The sequence below is a fragment of the Apium graveolens genome, chromosome 7, assembly GCF_009905375.1.
Source record: "Apium graveolens cultivar Ventura chromosome 7, ASM990537v1, whole genome shotgun sequence".
Lineage (NCBI taxonomy): Eukaryota > Viridiplantae > Streptophyta > Magnoliopsida > Apiales > Apiaceae > Apium > Apium graveolens.
In genome coordinates, this window is record NC_133653.1 from 88,493,262 (window position 1) to 88,504,851 (window position 11,590).

At 32.3% G+C, this 11,590-nt stretch overlaps 1 long non-coding RNA gene across 1 annotated transcript; it reads right to left on the reverse strand.

Moving 5' to 3' along the window:
• Positions 1-895: 895 nt before the first annotated feature.
• On the reverse strand, positions 896-1,977 carry LOC141675008 (uncharacterized). The gene is made up of 3 exons (XR_012555855.1): positions 1,680-1,977; positions 1,471-1,500; positions 896-1,022 (listed from the first exon to the last, which is right to left on the reverse strand). It is a non-coding gene; the product is annotated as an uncharacterized LOC141675008 (long non-coding RNA).
• Between the last annotated feature and the right edge of the window lie 9,613 nt (positions 1,978-11,590).

Below are 11,590 nucleotides of genomic sequence, written 5' to 3' on the forward strand. Positions count from 1 at the left end.
CCATTAAATTCCGACTGATTCTTCTGTTCAATCGTTATTTGTAATTTTTTGTTTTGGTCGAAATTATGCGATCGGGAATGGCCCGTTTGTTGTAACACATTCTATATAGAAAAATAAACATGTGCGCCTTGCAATGTTCTGGAATCGTGTATTCTAGTTATTTTTAAGCTTAGATATCATGTATAATAAGATACGGCAACAAATCTAGCCATTTACGACAGTTTTTTTGAACTGAAATAGTCGTAATTGAGCCATTTACGATGGAAAAAAATCATCGTTTTTGGTCGAGTAGTAAGTTCATTTTTTCGTCACAAGATAAAATTGCGTCGCAAGTTAGGAAGTAGGGGCCCAAATACTCAATCAAATAATAAATCTACTTACGACGGAATTTATCGGCGTAAGATACCACAATATGACGAATAATAGTGTCATAAGTTATCTACTTACGATGGAAAAAACATAGGATATTACCTTACGGGACCCACTTTTAATGAGATAAAACATAATTTTACGACGGAATAATGCGTCGTAACTTAGAAATTTCGGACAGAAAAAACGTCGTATTTTACAAGCTGGGAAATGAAAATTCAAAAAAAAATATTTTTAAATATGAAAATGGATACATTACGACGGAATGTATGAAGAACAACCGTCGTAAGTTTGTTTATCCAGAATAACCAAATACTAATTTTTCAGTATCCAACTATTTTTGGCTTCCAATTTAAATTCTAAACCTGGCAAAATCTTATGCAATCGCAAACTCAAAACAAACTCTAAAACTGCCAAAAGACAATCAACATTTATTAAAGCAAAATACACAATTATCATTGTATTAATTTTTATCAATAATTCTAAATCAAACACATTACAATGCTAGCATTAAATATATCCCAATGCTAGCATTCTTACGTTTTCTTTGTCTAAAAAATTAAAATACAATACACAACAGAACAACAGTGGCATTATATTTATTGTTTTTCAGGAAGGCCCTTCCATTTGAAGTTTTCTGCATACGTCTTAATCTGCAACCATAAAGAAATAAAACTTAGCAAAAAACCAAAAAAAAACATAAAGAAAGAATGATCTGACCCCTCATCACTTGATTCTAAAAAATTTACAACGATTCTCTTGTTAAAGATGACAATAAATAATAATAAGCAGCAATTAACTCTTAAGAAATATATGTATAACAGAAGTATTCTCATATATGAATGACATAGACAACTATATGAAATCAGGTGTCATAAAGCAGCCTCCTTTGAATTTAACCAGGGAATGCGCAGGGGAGTAGATATAATCAGAAAGGCTTGATTTATTTAAAAATCATTCCAGAATCCCAAAAATCTTAATTCTCAACTATATCATCCCTTAAATGAGCTTAAATCATGAAATAAACAATAAATGCTTTCTATTATAGCATTTCCCAGCTATTAACAAAGACGTAAAACTTGGTAGAAAGATATTTCGAACCTTTAATAGAGGTGTTTGACGCTTCTTAACCTGCAAATAAGAAAGTCAATTAAAAGAGGCAAGACAAGAGTACAAGATTACATAGACCCACCATCACATGTCATTAACTAAATGACATTCTGGCACAGTGGCACATAAGCACCAAAAATAGGAGCCTAGCCTGTGTCCTTAAGAAGAACAATATAAAACAAAATTCCAATTAGCTTTACCGCATATTCCCAGCCATGCCTTTCTGCAAATGACTTCGCAGCATCTTTACTTTCGAAATTCAGCGCAGATTCACCTATATGGGAGTAGGGGTCTCCACTAGATGTTCAGCCCATTAAAGGATTTTCCCATCTGCGGATGCCACAGGAAAAATACATCAATCACAAACTACTTTGACACATTTGAGCACTTCTGACAAATTATTTAGAAAATAATATGCTTACAAAGCTAATTAGGGTTGTCTGAATAAAATATTATTAGATTATTTAGATTCGATTGAGAAACAGGTAATGGATGTGTATACTGATATAAAGCTGCTTTTCTACATGAGAAGTGCAATATGTCTTTCAATAAGTACTGCACATGAACCTCAGATGACCCTTGTGCTCTGTAAATTTCGTTGGCCAATAAATTTCTTCAGGAAAACCCCAGTTGTTACGTGTTTTGATCTTTATATGGACAGTAAGGGACTGACTGGCTCTAAAGGCTAACAACGTCCATAGCAAAAGTCCTCTACTGATATGTAAACTAGACTTTTTTTTTCACCCATGGTAGAGAGGTTGGACACTCAACACTCGGACATAGGTATGGATACTTCACACTATGGTAGAGACGTTGTACACTCAATACTCGGACATAGGTATGGATACTTGACACTTTATTACAGGGAATTTTTGTAACACCCCCAAATTCAAGGTCGGGAATTCGGGTTGTTACGATCACTTAATATTGTCTAATAAATAATTAATCCTCTTTTCACATCATTACTCGACCTTTTAACCAAACTCACACACACAAGTTATATGCTCAGAAACATTACTAAATTAACGTTAAAGTATTTAAGTTATTACAGACCAAAGGAAGTTATCTCAAAAGGGTGAACACCGAGAATAGCTCTACATGAGACTGGCTCGGGTCACAAATAGTCTTGGTTCAAGTACTCAAAAGGAAACTATCTCTACTCGTCTAACTGAGGTGGTTGGCGGACGAACAGTCTACGGTACTCACGTGCGTCCCCTACCCGCTTACGGGCAGTCGTCCTGGTTCGGGCCATGCTGGTAATCTGTTGTGATATGATATTTATAAAAGCAAGAGTGAGCACTAGCGCTCAGCAAGATATAGATATCCATTATTTAAATATGATCAAATAGGGAAAAACAATCATTTAGCATTGGATATTCAAGGTTTCTAAAAGTTTATATGCTTGTCAATTTTATGAAAAACTCAACTTTAAGTGTATCAGTTTAATCAGTTTATACTCATACTCATTTCATCTCAAAGTCTCAATATGATGTTTGAACCAAGATTCTCAAATGGATGTGATATATATATATTCATCAACATCCTTATTTAATACTCAGCCTTATCGGCCTTCTGCTGTAGGTTTCACAATAATTTATCCAAAGTGGAGGAAAGGGACTATACTGGAATAAACCACGTATCGGTGATCAGCCGAATACGAAATTTTCTCTACTAGTAGAAGGAATACAAACCTAGCCGCCTTTGGGCTTATCAAGACATTACACGATGGTTGCCCATTTCCGTGCAAGTCCGAAAGTCAATAGTCACAGAGACCATATAACTGTATACTGCGCCACTTCGTGCCTGGTCACTACCCGATACCTCTCCGTGCCGGGAAGGCCACATTCCAGTCCCAAAACAATTATATCATTTACACAAAATCCTTTATCGAAGGAATAGATCGTTCTGAGTTGATCTTTAAATAAAATGATTTATTCATCACTTTTAATTCAATTGATCCTTGGGAGTTGTCGGAGTTTTGAATTTAAAATCATTTTTCAAACCCTTGACTGTAGTAAAGTTTTACATATATTGTTCACTTGTTTTTCATTGAGCGAGGAAGCAAAACCCTTATGCTTCTAGACTAAGTTCCCTAAGGTTTTGATAAGTTTCAGATGGTTGATCTCTTCCGAGAATTTTGAATAATTTAGAAAGTATCCTTGGGAACTATGTCTATTTTCAAATGATTTTTAGAGGTTCGTAATATTAAATATTTACGGTCTCATAATATTTTTAAGAAGGGTTCAATGAATTTATAAAACCTTAAGTACAAAATGTTTCTCAATAAGGTTCAATGAATTGATAAAAATCTTAACTAAATATTTAAGACAGGATTTGACATCTTATAATTATCCATCGAATGGTTACATGCGTTTTAAATAGAGTGAATTGATTTATAAACTTTACAATATCTCTTTAAGTATTTTCTGGATATTTTAGTAACTCTTTAGGTATTACTTATTAATAAATAATCAAATAGGATATCCCTTGAGTGAATATTCGATTATCTCGTATAGTTATAAATCAAATCTCAATCGTTCGCTTAATATGTATGTTACGCGAAAGTACTTTGCTTATTGAAATAGAAATCTTTCGTGTTCGGATCGTTCCGGAATTAAATCGATTTAAAATATCTTCGACTCCCACTATCTTGTATTATATTAAAAATTACGTTTCAATTTCTCATACTCGTATAAAATGAAGTTTGTTTTCGTAAACAATCGCATAATTTGAATGTATTGATATCACACACAAGCATATATTTTCAAACTGTAAATCATGGCATCAATATCATAACAGTATATATAGCATGGATAATTTGTGATAGGGTTTTGTAAACTTGCCTCGAGTGCTAAGAGTGGTATGGTCTCGGGGCTTTTATTGGCGATTTAAAATCAATAACCAACGATCTTAGTTAGTACGCGATTATCGATTCGCTTCACTAAAACATTTTTATAAAATCGAAAAATTAATATTTTCTTAAAATTCTTTTTGGACAGCTTCCTTGCTGCATTATTTAATTATCATGATTTTTCCAAGATTCCGAAATCATTTTTAGCCTTTCAAAATCATCATGCAAGTGGCCTATGTGCAGTTGGCTTTTCGTATGAACGCTCTACACTAAAACGGTCATAACTTCTAAACCGTAAATCCCCTTGCGACGATCCACAAATGTACAGAAACTAAAAATCAAGATCTACCCAGTCATAGCCAATGACTCACAAGTTTCAAACATTTACATGGCCGAATACACTGCAGAAGGCAGACCAAGTGCAATAGGCTCCACATTCCATTTCTACTACTTGTTCTTGACACATTCACTACTTATGACCAACACAACACTTTTTACTTCTCAAGATTCACTCATCTACTCATTCTCTACATCATCTAGTGTAACATCCAAGAACCACATCTCATAATCTTTAAAACTTAACAAGATTTAGACACATAAATCTCAAGCACTCACAATCTTTTGAATCTTGAAACTATATAACATAAATCCTTAAAATTCAACCATAAAATCTTTAAAGGTGAAGAGTTATACCTTTCTTTGATCCTTAAAACACCTAGGAAGAGTGTATTAACCTTGGAAAAGCTTGATCTATCCTTAACAAGCCTTAAACTAACAAGAAAACATCAAGAACTTAGTTTCTAACCAACAAAAACATGCCCAACTTTGGACCACGATTTACCTATGAAATCCTTAATTAATGGCCATAAAAATTTGCACGTACCTTTTATATGTAATGAGGAAGCTATGGTCCAAATTTCATGATTTATGAAGCTCTAAAACTCAAGTTATAAATTTTTCTTTCCCCCTTGGTCTGAAAATCCGAACTGCTGGAAATGAGGAGTGTGGGAGCTTTTCTTGACTTGGGTACTTGAGTGGTGTGGTGTAAAATATAAGTATGGGTTGATATATAATTATTTGGACAAAAAAAAGTGGAGGTTTGGCTTGATTAATTGTGTGGTGGAGTAGAAAAGTAGAAGCATGGTGCATGGTACTTCTTGTCTCCCCTATACTATTCATGCTACTATTCTAGTTTGATTTACTAACTACTAGCTACACTTCTAACTACTAGTTTGGTGTAGGATCTTGCATGGCCACCTTGCATGGCTTCCATTCACTTCTTATTTAATTTACACTCATGCACTTGTCATTTTATTCTGATAGTTTTCTCGCATAACATTTCGTTTCGTAGTGAATTCTTTTATTGCTTATGATCCTTTAACCAATTCTATTCCTTTCTCTTGATCATAGAAACACCTTGATATAATATTTATTTCACGTAGTATTCCCGGTTCTATGCCATTCCTTACGGATACGAAAACACGTAGTATAATCGTGGATCTTCGAATTCCGACGGCTTTTACATTCACTTATTTTCCTCGATAAACAAGAATATGATCTCGGATTTCCAAAATTCCACTATTCATATTTGTGATGAAATCCATATGTACTACATAATTAGTTCCAGTTATTATTCACTGAAGTTTTAAAATATTACAAAAAAAAATCAGGGTTCTTACAATTTTTTTTGCATAGTCTTATACTTGGACACTTTCATCAAGTCCGAACATAGCTCTACATATTAAGATATTAGAAGAAAGAAACTTGCATAACCCATTTTTCCTATTACGCTAATTGCACAAGTTTGAAATGACAACAGAAAGACTACAAGATTTAAGACCCTTTTAGCTTAAGAGGTCCAAATCAGGTTCTACAGTCCAAATAAATCTTGTTTACTTTATTTATTAGGAGTTGAAGAGAGACGTAGAGGTAAATATATCACACTGCTATTAAACGTTCAAACTAAACAGATCCCAAAGTTCAAATGAAGGTGCAGATCCATAGCTTAGATTTAGCAAATTCAAATTCAATTTCTAGAATGAATAAATAATAGTGGGAGATAATTATACTTTTGGGTCGAGACAAAATTAATTTTTCACTTTCCAGTTTTTCCTGATCCTTGCTGAGAAGCAGTTCTAGCAGGTGAATATATCACAACCTATCAAGCAAGTAGGAAAAAATGTTAAATTGCATACTATATGTGCGTGCATCATTGCATGTGAAACACTCTCAAAGAGAACAAAACATCAGAGAAACAGAAAAGTTTAAGTTAAAAAATTTCCCAACAACAATTGGTCTAGCGAAACTCTAATAAAGAAAAAGGCAGTACAATATAGCTTAAAGTCCAAGTACAATTACATCAAAAATCTCAAATTCAAATCCAAAGTATACTTAAGAATGGCATAAGGGACATGAGCATAACTGTCACCTGAAAAAATGCATATACATAAGATGAATGGTACCACATATTCTCATACTCATCATATATATCGATACAAGAGTGAAAGTGATTTAGTTGAAGGGTACTACCTTATCATTTTGAGTAATCTTATGCATATTAGGACATCATTGTGGTCATCATCATGGTAATTTATTCATAAACAATGAGCATCTAGTTTTAACCTTCTTACTCAAGTAACAAGTCACAGACATATTCTAATAACGGATTCAAAAACACTTGTACCCAACAATATATTATTTGAGTAGACGCTAACTAGAAAAAATAATATATTTAATATAAGAGAGCTACCTCGGGGTCAGTGTTAAATTCAATCCGCAACATCAATAACTAACAAGTCAACAGATCAGCTGATTTGTTATTTATTGATATTTTCCCACAAGACTGTTCATCACAATTCAAATTATTTTATATTCTCTACGCAACACAAACAAAAACAAATAAATACAAATCTACCAGATAAAGCACTACAAGAAAATCAGTAGCTAATTATAATACAATTTACAAAATCCACGCAAATATATATACAGAGAGAGGAAAGAGAGGGGGGAAGGAGAGAGAGGGAAAGAGAGAGAGAGAGGGGGAGAGAGATATGCATACCAGGAAGAGAGAGAGAGAGAGAGAAAGAGAGAGAGAGAGAGAGAGACGCCTTCCCTTGAATCCAAAAAAAAGCCTTAAAACCCTAGTTTTGAACACGGACTAAAACCCCAAATTGAAGTCGAATTGAAACCCTAAACGAAACCATAACTAAAGCCCCCGTAAAAGAAACATACAAATCAACCAAAGGAGGCTAGAATTAAAGTAAACCTTTATGTATGTATAGATTTTGCATAACCAGGAGAGGAGAGGGGAGAAAGAGAGGAGAAGAGTGAAGAGGAGAGAGAAGTAAGAAAGAGAGAATGAAAATATATTCAGATGTGAAGCAATTAGAGTATTCGATTGTCCTATTTCTCAAAGGAGGGGTGTTTTTTTTTGGAAAAATCAGAAACAGAGGTCCATTTGCCGCTTCAATTTTCACCTGTTTTGCCTATATATCACTTATGTTTCAATAAATTTTTTATTAAAATTTAAGTAGATTAAATATTGATAATTATTTTAAATATAAATTTATATATGTATTCGTATATTTATATTTGATAATTTGTGTATATGACTAAAATAAATATATCTTAACATTCACACGACTGGATCGTTAAAAAGATTATTCAAAAAAATTAGGAAAATTAGATGTTACTTTTTTAATACATAAATATTTTACAAATTATGAGGAAATATATTATTTCTATAAAAATATAAAATCGACTCTAGAAGTACACTATTAACTTTGAAAAATAATAATAATAACATATATATATATTTCAATATTAATTTATTTTTATATAAACAACTATTTATTAAAATAAAAAATTTCCGTATATATTTTTCGCAACGCCTTTGGACAATCTATCCTGAAATGAAAGAGTATTGAGCACCAATATGGACAATAGGTGATAAGTACATATTATAGTTTATATTTAGGAGTCGATAGATATATATATAATAGTGATATAACCAAAAGTTTATATCAAAATAATTTTATTTGGTTTACCATTTTAACAGTCAAACATTAGTTTGACTAGTACAACTAACTAGTGTTTAATCCTCAATTGTTATTTCAATTATTTTAAAAATATTTTTCAACGATTCGACCATATGGATATCAATAGATATATATATTAGAGATATAACCAAAGTTACATATCAAAATACTTTTATTTGGTTTGTCATTTTAACAGTCAAGCATGAGTTTGATTTGTACAACTAACTAGTGTTTAATCCTGAATTTGTGTTTCGATTATTTTGAAAATACTTTTCATCGATCCGAACGTATGGATGTCAATAGATATATATATTAGTGATATAACCAAAGTTACATACCAAAATAATTTTATTTGATTTGTCATTTTAACAGTAAAGCATGAGTTTGACTTGTACAACTAACTAGTGTTTAATCCTGAATTTGTGTTTCTATTATTTTAAAATTACTTTTCATCAGTCCGACCATATGGATGTCAATATATATATATATTAGTGATATAACCAAAGTTACATATCAAAATAATTGTATTTGGTTTGTCATTTTAACAGTCAAGCATGAGTTTGACTTTTACAGCTAACTAGTGTTTAATCCTGAATTTGTGTTTTTATTATTTTAAAATTACTTTTCATCGATCCGACCATATGGATGTCAATATATATATATATATATATATATTAGTGATATAACCAAAGTTACATATCAAAATAATTTTATTTGGTTTGTCATTTTAATAGTCATGCATGAGTTTGACTTTTACAACTAACTAGGGTTTAATCCTAAATTTGTGTTTCTATTAATTTAAAAATACTTTTCATCGATTCAACCGTATGGATGTCAATAGATATATATATATATATATATATATTAGTGATATAACCAAAGTTATATATCAAAATAATTTTAATTGATTTGTCATTTTAACAGTCAAACATGAGTTTGACTTGTATATTTAACTAGTGTTTAATCCTGAATTTGTGTTTCTATTATTTTAAAATTACTTTTCATCGATCCGACCATATGGATGTCAATATATATATATAAGTGATATAACCAAAGTTACTGTTAGGTCACACACACTGTAGAAGGGGGGTTGAATACAGTGTATAATACAATCAAATCGAATTAAGAACACAAGTATGTAACACAGAATAATCTTATTAATAAAAAAGTGTTGCAATGGAACTGTTCTCTCTCAGTGATGAACAAATATCACGAGAGCTGCTAGGGTTACAATAAATAATATTCTCGATAATGATAACACTTCTAGTGTAAACCCTATGTCTGTGTTTATATACCACACAGTTACAAGATAATCTCTAATTGATATCGAATATAATTCTGTATCCTAAAATATATCAATTAGTTATTTTTTCCTCCAAGTCTTTAATTTTTCACAGAATTCTTCTCCATGCATATCTTTTCTTGTTTTAGTCTCGATCTTCTTTTCCTTAAATCAGCCGCCTTCCTTATCTGAAAGTCTTCTTAAGTCCTGATATTATCTTCTGATGAATATCTTCTGATATCTTAAGTTCTGATAACTTAAGTTCTGACTTCAGTATAAGTACTGATTTCCAGTTAAGTCCTGATTTATTCTGTTAGTTAAGATCTGAAAACTAAACACAAATCATTATTAGACATGACACCACAAATATATCTAACAATCTCCCCCAACTTGTAAATTAGCATAATATACAAGTTTAATAGATATTTGATGATGTCAAAAACATTAAGTACAAATGCATATGAGAATTTAACTAGATAACTACAACTCACAGTCCTTGTAGCTTTTACCATCCTTAAAATCTGATATCAGCTTTAGCCTGTATGTCCTTCAAAATTTTAACAGTTGTAGTCATTGACTTGGCTTCAGTGTGTGATCTCTTGGATGTCAGGAGTTGTTCTGAGATAGTTCTTCAGAAGAGTTCTCTCAGCATATTCAAGTTCATTTATCATTCTCATTTTAGCATCTTTAAGTTCAGCTATATCTTCTCCTATCTGAAAGATAGCAGCCCTGTGATCATTAATCTTTGCTTTCCTTATCTCCTGATCCAGTCTGATTAGATAAGCTTTGTCAGACTCCAGGTTAAATTCAACACCCTTAATACCCAAAAAAGTAGTGATCTTGGCGGTATTGGGCTTCATCTCAACTAAATCACCATTGTGAGCTCTATACTTTGGATAGTATGTGCTGTCAGACTTTACAGAGTAAAGTTTCTTCTGCCTTTAAATATCAGATATTAAGTATCTGGAAGCACCATCTGTTGATCTGTTCTTCACTTGAAGTAAAAATAAAACATGTTACAGTTCTTTATAATACTTCAACCGAATTACATCCTTTCTTATCTGTAATACCCTCCCATCTGTCATAAAATAGAGCATTATTTCTTCATTCAGCCTGGAATTGTAGACCATCTGTATAGACTCCAATTGATTTAATCTTTCTGGAGTTGTCCCTACTCCTGCTCAGTAAGGGATGTAGGATCTGAGGTAGAGTTGTGTATTCTTTTCTCATTAGCATTACACAGTCCTTTTTTATCTCTAGCTTCCTTCTCTTGAATCAATCTACCTTGAAAAACATTTGTTGAAGTCTTCATAGGTTGAGTAGATTGCCCATGTAGTAGAACTGTTGAAGGTTTAACATGAGCAATGTCAAAGGTTTCCTTTTCTTCTGATGTCAAGATAACTTGAGCTCTGTCAGAGGTTGCTTGAATATTCCTTTTCTTCTTCAAAATCAGACTTGTATCTTTATCAGCTTTTAGTTCCAGATCCATGGTTGGCAGATATATCTTTACAGATTCATCAGCTTTTGCCTTACCATTGAATCTAGGATCAACTTCCACTTGTGATTTGGACTTGGCCTTAGATGCCTCAGTATCTGTCCTCTCTTTGATCACAATGCCCTTAGGCTTAGGTGGTTTCTTTGCTATGACTTGAGCTTTATACTTTGACTTAGAATTGTCATTTTCAGTTTTCAGTCTAATCTCTTCTTCCTTCAGGCTTTCAATATCCATGCCTGGATTATCCTTTAGGAACAGCCTTTTGGAGATCTCTTCATCAAGTTTCAGAGTTTGTTCATCATAACTTACCCTTTTACTAGTATCAGAACTTGTTATTTGACTTATAGTTCTGGCTTTGCTTGATAGAGAACCCCTACCTTGACTTAGACCTCTACTCCTTTCAGAGTTTTTCTGGTCTTCATTATCATCATCATTACCCTTCAGTG